A 9,642-nucleotide genomic window follows, 5' to 3' on the forward strand; every position below is an offset into this window, starting at 1 on the left:
TCCTTACTAGCGTATAAAGCAGGGGTCGGCAACCTATGGCACACTTGCCAAAGGTGGCAGGTGAGCTGATGTTTGATGGTACGCAGCGGCAAGCTGAGCGGCTCAGCCCATCACTGCTCTGGGGTTCCGGCTGCTGCCCTATTGCCAGCTGGGATACCGGCCGTCGGCCCCACTCAGCACCTGCTGCTGGCCTGGGGACCCCCAAGGAACCCCAGGCTGGCAGCGGGCTGAGCAGGCCGGCTGAACCACTCAACCTGCTGTCAGCCTGGGGTTCCATTCACTCAGCCGGCAGCGGGCTGAGTGGGCTGGTGGCGGGCTGAGCAGGGCTGGTGGCCAGGACCTCAGATAATAACAATAGTTTATTTATATAATATAGAGATAGAGAGAGACCTTCTACAAACGTTAAAATGTATTACTGGCACGAGAAACCTTAAATTACAGTGAACTTGGCACACCACTTCTGAAAAGTTGCCGACCCTGGTATAGACTGACCATATGTTGTACTAAGATTCTCCTGCTTTTTTTTTTATCCTGTGAGTCAGTATAGCTTTTGCCAGCCCAGAAGTTGGGCAGCCAGTGTTTTACGTTTTCACAATGTTTTCTCCAACTTTCATAAAGTAATTACATAGTTAATATGAGTTAAAAAGGCCAGGGACACTTCCTTGTGAAGAATCTGTACAGCAGATCATGCTAGAGCTGTGAAAATGTCAGTTTTTGATGGAACTTTAGAGGCAGTGATTTATCATGTATTTTATCATATGAATGTGCTGCTATTGCCAATGTCTTTCCAAAAAAAAATAAGGCACAATAGGACTTCTGTAACATTTCTGTGCTACCTTAATCTAGATGAGATGATTCTGTGCTGACTTCATTTTGGTCCCTTTGTCCTTTGCCTAGCAGTAAAACTATTGTGCTTCATTAAGTTAAACTGGTTTTAATAACGTGAATGTGGCAAGTTTTCCAATACTGTATGCTTATATTTGTGTTGCTAAGAGCAGATCAGGCACAGGGGCACCAGTTTCATAATCTCGCCTAGGGCACCATAAATCCTAAGGACGGCCCTGCATGCCTCAATTCTCTTTTTCCTGGCCTTGTTCCAGAGCCCTCACAGCCCAATTCTCTGCCCTAACGTTGAGCCCTCTACTGCACCCTGAACCTCTCATTCCAACCCCACCCCAAAGCCTGCACCCCCAGAGCCAGTGCTCTCATCCCCCTGCACTCCAACTCTCTGTCCCATGTAGCCTGATTTAGAGTGTACTAATAATATTAATTTTGAAAATATGATGAAAATTTAATTTATTAGCTTACATTTTATTTAATTTAATTGAGTTATAAAGTTACAGATGCATTACTGCTATTCAAAAGATACATATGGCATTATATGCAACAAAGGATTGGTTAATATACTCACACCCTTCCTTGATAACCTGGTGGTAAGAGACACAGAACCAGCCTTGCAGTTCAGGTTTCTCAATTCTTGAGTGAAAGATGCAGTGCTTAGAAAAAGCTAATGTTACTTTGGGTTTACTTGAATAAGTTAAACTTAAAATCAAATCCTAATAAACAAAGAATAAAAACTTAGGGAAACCGAGCTTAGCCGAGTTACTTTGAAACTTAAAGTTTAAGATCAAGTACAGCCTACTGATAGTAGATAGAGATAGAGTGGAGGAAGTAAATCAGAATGATAGAGTGACGTGCTCTAGCGAGGTGGGTTACCTCTTTTATAGGGCACAAGCACCGGAAATCCTTCCTCCTATGCCCAAATTTCATTCCTTACCCACAAAACGTTAGGGTACGCTTACTTCATAGGCTAGTATGTTTGTGCGTGTTGATGACATGTACATATGCACATAAGTTCCCTTGTGGTGTACATGTTAATTCTGTGGGTACAACACTGAAAAACCCCTTATGCCATTCTCCATTGTCGATTGGTCTAGGTAAAGGTCTTAGACAGGCGTGGGTACTTCTCTCTGTAATTAACAAGATAAAGGTAAATTTTCCTTTCTGAGTAAAAGGTCACACTATAGAGATGCTAACTTTGCCTTAGCTTAACATACAGGATATGGCCTGTAGGTCCTCTTAAGTCATGTGCCCCAGCCCCCTAATCATTTTTATTGCCCTCTGCTGGACTTTCTCCAGTTTGTCCACATCCCTTCTCATGTGGGTCCCAAACCCAAAAGTACTCACATTTCACCCCAATGGCTCCAAAATGTACATAGGGTGCTGCCATGGTCAAGTCACTCCCGAGCTCTCCAGTGGAGCCTGCTGGCAGAGAACAAGGTGAAAATTAGCCAGGACGTTGTTCAGTCAATTCCCTCTGCTCCCAGCAGGTGGTATCGGAAACCTCCACAATCACTCACTTCCCTTTCTCTCATCAGCTTCAGGCCCCAGGGTTACAAATGCACAAACCAGTTGAGATTCTCCCCTGGGCTCAGGGTGTGGGGCTACTCTGAGAGGATGGACTTGCACATTTGGGATATTAGTGCAAAGATACAATTTCAATTTCTCATAGAGAAAACTGAGGGCATTGGGAAAAGTTTTCAACTAGCAATAATCATGCCTCGGATTAACCTCATTGGTTATGATACTGCCACTTCTTATTTAGTGAAAGGAAAGCTGCAGTGACAGCCTGGTTACTGAGATGCAAAACACTTTCCTCCTGGGAGAAACAAGAAGTTAGAATTAGAAATTTACATAGTTTGTTCTAATGTTGGCACAGGTTTAATTTTGCTTCTGTGTAGGTTTGTTTCAGGCTGTGACTGTTTTGGTTTATTGGGTTGTTTTGTTTTTTTAGTTGGAATGGAGCTTTTAATTGACATTTGCTGGATTCGAATGGCTGACCTGCAACACCAGTTTTGACATAGTTCTGCATATTTTACACAGATTTGGCCAGTATTCAAGGATGTGATTCCTTTATGGGAGGTTTTAGTGGTCAGGCTTATTTATTTTATGTTATTTTCTCATCCTGCTGTAGCACACCTTTTTGATAAAATGTTGAAATTATTAATTTATGGCATTTGTTAGTTTTTATTTTTAAAAACAAAGTTTTTCTTTATGTTTGGGTTTTAAATTAAGCATTGTTTTTTGTTTCAATTTTTCATTTAGTTTTTTGTTGTTGATGGGATCTTTAAGAACTTTAGATTTAAATAATATTTTTATCTCAAGGTTCCAAAGACTCAGACAAAGTTTTCATCTCGAGGCCAAAAGACCAAAAACATCAAGACACTTGATCATGTCCTTGGATAGACCAAGAGACTACTCTCACTTGATCTGAGCTCATAGTATTAAAATTTGGACAGATTTAGATTATTAAAGTAAACCCTGTTTACTATTTTATTTTAATAAAGGTTGTATTGCTCCCATAAAGGATGGAGCCTGCCCCCCAATTTTTTTTGTCTAGCCCATCTCAGTCCCCCACCAAACTAGAAGAGTCTGATGCCACCCCTGCTGGTCACTGGGTGTCACTGCTGCTCCATGGGAAACACAATCTGTGCATTACCATGACCGGTCCCTGGGTGTCACTTCTCCTAGAAGGCAGACACACGCTGTGCATTACGCCACCTGGCCACTGGGTGTCACTGCTGTATCAAGGGAAACACCTTCTGTGCATTACCCTGAATGACCACGAGGTGTCACTGCTGCGCCAAGGGAGACATAAGAACGGCCAGACTGGTTCAGCCGCAAAGTCCATCTCACCCAGTATCCTCCTGTCTTCTGACAGCGGCCAGTGCCAGGGGCCCCAGAGGGAATGAACAGAGCAGGGAATCATCAAGTGATCCATCCCCTGCCGCCCATGCCCAGCTTCTGGCAAACAGAGGCTACAGGCACCATCCCTGCCCACCCTGGCTAATAGCTCGAGATGGACCTGTCCTCTGTTCATTTATCTAGTTCTCTTTTGAACCCTGTTATAGTCTTGGCCTTCACAACATCCTCTGGCAAGGAGTTCCACAGGTTAACTATGCAAATGCCCTGAGTTTCCCCCCACCCACCCTGGGTTGTATATGGAAAAGAGGATGAGGATGAGGAGAGCCATGATGTGTCTGTCACTGGCTGGTGCCTCAGTTTCCTCTAGGCAGCAGTGCTGCAGGCTCCTTTGGTCAGTGCCCATGCAGCTGTGTCGGGGGAAGGGGGAGTAAAGGCTCATGCCCCTCCCCCAGCAGCTGGGGAATCCAGGCCAAATGTAACCCTGGTAGCTGGGCCAGGATTTGCCTGGGCTGGGGTAGGGCTGGGGAGGAATTGCGGGGGAGACAGATGCACCCGCTGTGAGGGGAGATCCTCCCATTCCCTGCCAACCCCCCTCACTCCTTGCAGCACGGCGCCCCTAGCACTTCTTACTCTGTCGTGGGGGTGTCTGCTGCCTGCTTCTCCCTTAGCATCGTCTCTCCCCACCCTGGGGCACTGGCGTCGCCCGTCCTGTGCAAACAGGCAGGCCCCGGTGTGCCCCATGGCGCTGCCCTGCAATTGGGGGGGCAGCTGTTGGATGGAGCCATATCGAAATATGGGGGTGGGCAAGGCTGGGGACCAGGACTCCTGGGTTCTCCCCTCAAATGTGGGAGGGGATTGGGGGTTAGGGGGTAGAGAGGGGGAGGGCTGGGATCCAGGGCTCCTGGTTTTCTCCACCTCCTGCAGCGGCCTTGGTCCTTTCAGTGCGTTTCCTGTTCCAAATTCATTTGCTGACTTGTGCAACCCACCCCAGAGGTGGCTGCATCTCAGTGTTGGGTGAGGCTCCCTTGGCTGCATCACCTCCTAACCGCGTCTCTCTCCCCCCTGCAGGTGACCCTGCAGCACTCGGCAAACATCCGCAAGATCGTGGGGGGCGCTTTGAGCATTGGGCAGGCAGGGGCCAGGCACCCAGCGCCCCCCCCTGAGAATGGGACCCAGCCCCCCCCCTACTTTTTACAGGGATTAAAGAGGGGCAAAGGGGGGTAAATCAGAGGAGGGGGGTGGCCAGGGTCTGAGCAGGGGGTGGAAATTGACTGGTCGGGGGGTCAAGCAGCTGGAGGCAGAGTTAGGAGAGGGGCTGAAGGGCAGAGTCAGGGAGGGGGGAAGGAGCCGGGTTAAGCCCAGGGGGAGGCGCTGCCAGAGAGTCAAACCCCAGCACAGGCAGGGGCAGAGGGGTGACAGTTACCCCGGGGGGCTGAGACTCCAGTGTTTGCAAAAACAGGGTGGGGGGAGCGGAGGGGCTTTTCTATTTCCCCTCCCACAGGCAGCACCTCTCGGCATGGGCTTCCCAGGGCTGGGCTCTTAAAGGCACAGGCATCCCACTGCCTAGACACCGCAGCTACTCTCTGATGTAACCTACTGAGGTGCTGCAGTAGGAGACTCAATTCAGTGAAACTGGGTGTTCCCTATACGCCCCCCAGCCAGGGGCCTGTGCACCCTCCCCCGAATTTCCCCAACACCCCCCCCCCAGTGGTCAGGTAGTTACATGCAGCGGTGCCAATGTTGTCACTGGTTGCAAATCTGAATAGAAATTGCAACGTTAACACACACTTTAAAAGCAAATCCAATGTATGAATAATACTTGTACCCGAGAAAGTAAAATAGGGTTGGAAAGTCTGGACAAAGCCTGGTTTCCTCACCCAGCTGTTGTGTTTGCTGACAATGTCGGTGCATTGGCTTCGGCAATGTTGGCCAACCTCAGAATTTCAAATGATGATTTGGAAGCAAGGTGTGGATGAGCTCTCCTCTGACAGCTAGTGATGAGCCAGGGTTGGGGGAGGCTGTGGGACCAGACTGTATTTACATGAACTCACCTACTCTGCCGAGGTGTCCAGCAGACAGAGCTGTGCTGCCTCTGCTCTAGGTGCCCAGAGGAGGAGGGAAGGTGTGTGGGGCTCCAGCCTGGGAATCTTCTTCCCTCCTGCCAAGCCCTGACTATCAATCCCAGCCCTGACCCTCCTTTCTTCAAGCCCCATGTGGGCCCCAGGAAAAGTGTGGCAGGAAGCACCAGGGCCAAACTCGTGGGCATTAGGTGAAGCAGCAAGAAACCCAACCATCAGGGTAGCAAGTTCAAGAGCCCCAACCCATTGTGGCCCCCCCAGCCAGAGACCTGGCTCCAGGAGGTGTGAGTCACCCAGCAGAAGGGGACAGACTGGCTCTTGCACAGCTGTGGACAGGGAAGTTGAGCACTGGGAGTTCTACAGCTTTACCACAAACAAACACAAGGTCTTACTGAGATTTGAACTCAGATTGCAGGATTCAGAGCCCTTAGTGCTGCCCGTTACACCATGGGACCAGCTCATGCTGCCTTCTCTGCAAATCGGTGACCCTCACAGGGCTGGCTCATGTAAGGGGGCTCTTGGCCCTTTACTAAAACAGTGTGTGTGTGGGGCGGGGGACTTGGTTGGCTAGTTCCCAGCACCAATAGAAGGGGGAAGGGCCAATGGGAAATCAGGACCCTGAGACTGACAGTCCCCAGGGGCAATGGGGAGAGGCCAAAGCTCCAAGTTAGCAAAGTCCTACAGGGAGCAGTTTCTGGCACTACACCTGCACAGCTCTGCTCCCCGGCTCTTCTCGGGCTCCTGCTCTCTCCTTAGCTCTGCCCCACTCGGGCCCAGGCAGTTCCAGCTCCCACGGAGGATGGGACCCCCTGGCCTGGTGACTCCCTCATTACACTGCCTGGCCTGTCAGTGCGGCTAACTTGGAGCTTTGGCCTCTCCCCATTGCCCAGGGGACTGTCAGTCTCAGGGGCCTGATTTCCCATTGGCCCTTCCCCCCTCTATTGGTGCTGGGAACTAGCCAACCAAAAACCCCACTAAGTTTTAGTAAAGGGCCAAGAGCCCCCTTATACAAGCCAGCCCCGTGAGGGTCACTGATGTGCAGAGAAGGCAGCATGAGCTGGTCCCATGGTGTAACGGGCAGCACTCAGGACTCTGAATCCTGCAATCTGAGTTCAAATCTCAGTGGGACCTTGTATTGGCTTGTGATAAAGCCCTGGAGCTCCCAGTGCTCAACTTCTCTGTCTCCACCTGAGCAAGAACAAGTCTTTCCCATCCTGTTGGGTGACTGTGGGTGGGACGGCTGCAGTGGGTTAGGGCTCTAAAACTGGTTACTGACACCTGAGGGTTGGGATTCTCACTGCTTCACCTGATTCCCACAAGGTTGGGGCTTGAAACTGTGCTTTCCCTCTTGCCCACCTGGCGCTTGAAGGAAGCAGTGCCAGAGTCAGGGCTAGGCAGGAGGGAGGCGGAGCCCAGCACCTCTCCTCCTCTGGACACCTAGAGCAGAAGCAGCTGGTGCTGACAGCTCCAAGGGAAGGTTTAAAAGCCACAGAGCAATGGAAGGGGGGGGGCAAGAGGAGGGCAGGACCATGCCTATGCATGGCCAGCAGACAGCAACAAAGACACCTGGCCAGGCTGCTCCCTGCCATGCTGAACCCCCACTGAAGACCAGCGTGCAGGGCGGCTGCTGATACTCTGTGGCCAACATCAGAAGAGGGTAGGAAAGCAGGGCCAGCCCCCTGGTGGGGCCTCTGACCATTCCCACTCCAGGTGCTGACTTTGGCAGCCGTCCATTTTCTTTGGCAAGTCAGGAAGGGCAAACGCGAGACTGGAAGCACCTGGGGCTCATGCCCCAGCCTTTGTGACGCCCAACCCCCAACTCCTTCCCGGGGCTCTAGCTGAAGCCAGAGCATTGGCCTGAGCAGCCAAGAAGAGGTTCCAGCCCTGAAGGGAGCAGGACTTGCAGCACAAAGTGAGCACAACCACGAGGGGACTCAAATCCTGAATCATCCGATCCACAGGGAGATGCCTTATCCTTTAGGCCACATGATGAGGGGGTCTACGCTCTTCTTTGGAAAAGCCGGACACTGTGTTTCTTGGATCATCTACTGAGCGGGGCTGAGACTCTCTGGGCACAAGAAGTCGAGTTCCCAGTGAGACGTGAGACTTAATTCTATGGGGCCAGGTGCAGGGTTTTGGCAGGGAGGCTCAGGCATGGGGGATTGGGGTGCAGCGGATGGACCGGCTGTCTAGGTACAGAGATTTAGTCTCCCTGAGGAAGAGGAGGAATCCTGCTGATAGGCAGTGGCTGTGCAGAAAAAGAGGAGGGGTTCCTGGGACTTTTTTTGCCTCTCTTTTGCCTGCCTGCTCACTTTTGTGGTGAACGGTGAAAACATTCTCAACAAGCCCAGATAGCTCAGTTGGTAGAGCATCAGGCTCTTAATCTGAGGGTCCAGGGTTCAAGCCCCTGTCTGGGCTCTCAGCTTTTAAGTTGCCTTGTGTGCCAGGAGCCAAACTCTGTTCACAGCCACACAGGGATTCCCAGAAGCTGTGGCCATTTCCTGGAAAGGTTCCTTTCCTTGGCAATCAGGAGAGAGGCCACATCAGCAGGTGCAGAAATCACAGTCTCTGGCCCCCAGAAAGTGCTGTGGGGCCAGGTGCTGAGAAAGCCCAGAGGGGGAGCAGCAGAGATGGGGGAAAGGGAGAGAGAGAAGCAATGAGGACAGAGTACAAGTGTAAAGGGGGCATCTGGTCTGGCTATTGGGGCAAACTTGCCTGGTTTATACACGACCCTGGTGGAATTGGCCATCGGGAGGATCTGAGTCCCCACCCCCTTACCCAGAGGCTGCCTGACCTCGAGGACTGTTAGGATACAGAGATTCAGGCCAGTCTGCAAAGGCCTGTACTTTAAGAATTTAGGTGTATTTTTATCACTTAGCTAGTTATAAAGGTATAAAAGAAAGAATAAAAAATCACTGTCTGTCTGTGTAATGGCCTTCTCTTACTGTGACAGTCTGAGGCCTGGTTCTTCGGCTAAGCAGCAAAGGCAGCCATAAGGTGGGAAATGTATGGTCACATCCTCACATTCCCAACTAGTCACATTGAACTAAGGTGCTATTGGGCTGTTAGGAATACAATCCTGTCCTGATATTCCATCACCTCCAGAGAAAGGGAAACTTAGTTTGGTAGCATCCTGTCTGGCAAGAACTCACTTATCAATAGACGCAGCTGGAAAACCCTATGTCTGTATAGATGTAGTTGTGAAATCCTCCCTTCTGTATTGTTTTGTATGTTTATTTGCATGGTCTCTGTCTGGTTCTGTGATTGTTTCTGTCTGCTGTATAATTAATTTTGTTGGGTGTAAACCAATGAAGGTGGTGGAATATTATTGGTTAGATAATCATGTTACAGTATGTTAGGATTGGTTAGTTAAATTTCAGTAAAATGATTGGTTAAGGAATAGCTAAGCAAAACTCAGGTTTTACTATATAGTCTGCAGTCAATCAGGAAGGTGGGGGGGAAATGGGAACAGGGACTGGGGATGGGGGAATTGGGATCATGTTTTGCTACAGGGGGAAATGGGAACAGGGGATTGGAACAGAAACAGTGACACAGACAAGGCTCTGTGGTGTCAGAGCTGGGAAGGGGACACTAAGGAAGGAAACTGGAATCATGCTTGCTGGACGTTCGCCCCAATAAACATCAAATTGTTTGTGCCTTTGAACTTCGGGTATTGTTGCTCTCTGTTCATGCGAGAAGGACCAGGGAAGTGAGAGAGTGAAGGAATAAGCCCTCTAACACTGTCATTTGTTGCTCTAGGCTCCATTCACATCCCACTCCTGACACAATCACTGTCTTCTATCTGATGAAATAGCCTAATTTCAACCTCTCCTGTAACATTACACCACCAACTATTCAG

At 50.0% G+C, this 9,642-nt stretch overlaps 3 non-coding genes across 3 annotated transcripts; 2 read left to right on the top strand and 1 right to left on the bottom strand.

Moving 5' to 3' along the window:
• Positions 1–2,465: 2,465 nt before the first annotated feature.
• Positions 2,466–2,605, bottom strand: LOC123358055. The gene has a single exon (XR_006575636.1). It is a non-coding gene; the product is annotated as a U4 spliceosomal RNA (small nuclear RNA).
• Positions 2,606–6,842: 4,237 nt separating this feature from the next.
• Positions 6,843–6,914, top strand: TRNAQ-CUG. Its single transcript has one exon. It is a non-coding gene; the product is annotated as a tRNA-Gln (tRNA).
• Positions 6,915–8,128: 1,214 nt separating this feature from the next.
• TRNAK-CUU lies at positions 8,129–8,201 on the top strand. Its single transcript has one exon. It is a non-coding gene; the product is annotated as a tRNA-Lys (tRNA).
• The last annotated feature ends 1,441 nt before the right edge of the window (positions 8,202–9,642 follow it).

This window comes from Mauremys mutica, unplaced genomic scaffold (assembly GCF_020497125.1).
Source record: "Mauremys mutica isolate MM-2020 ecotype Southern unplaced genomic scaffold, ASM2049712v1 001362F_np12_obj, whole genome shotgun sequence".
NCBI classification, from domain to species: Eukaryota; Metazoa; Chordata; order Testudines; family Geoemydidae; genus Mauremys; species Mauremys mutica.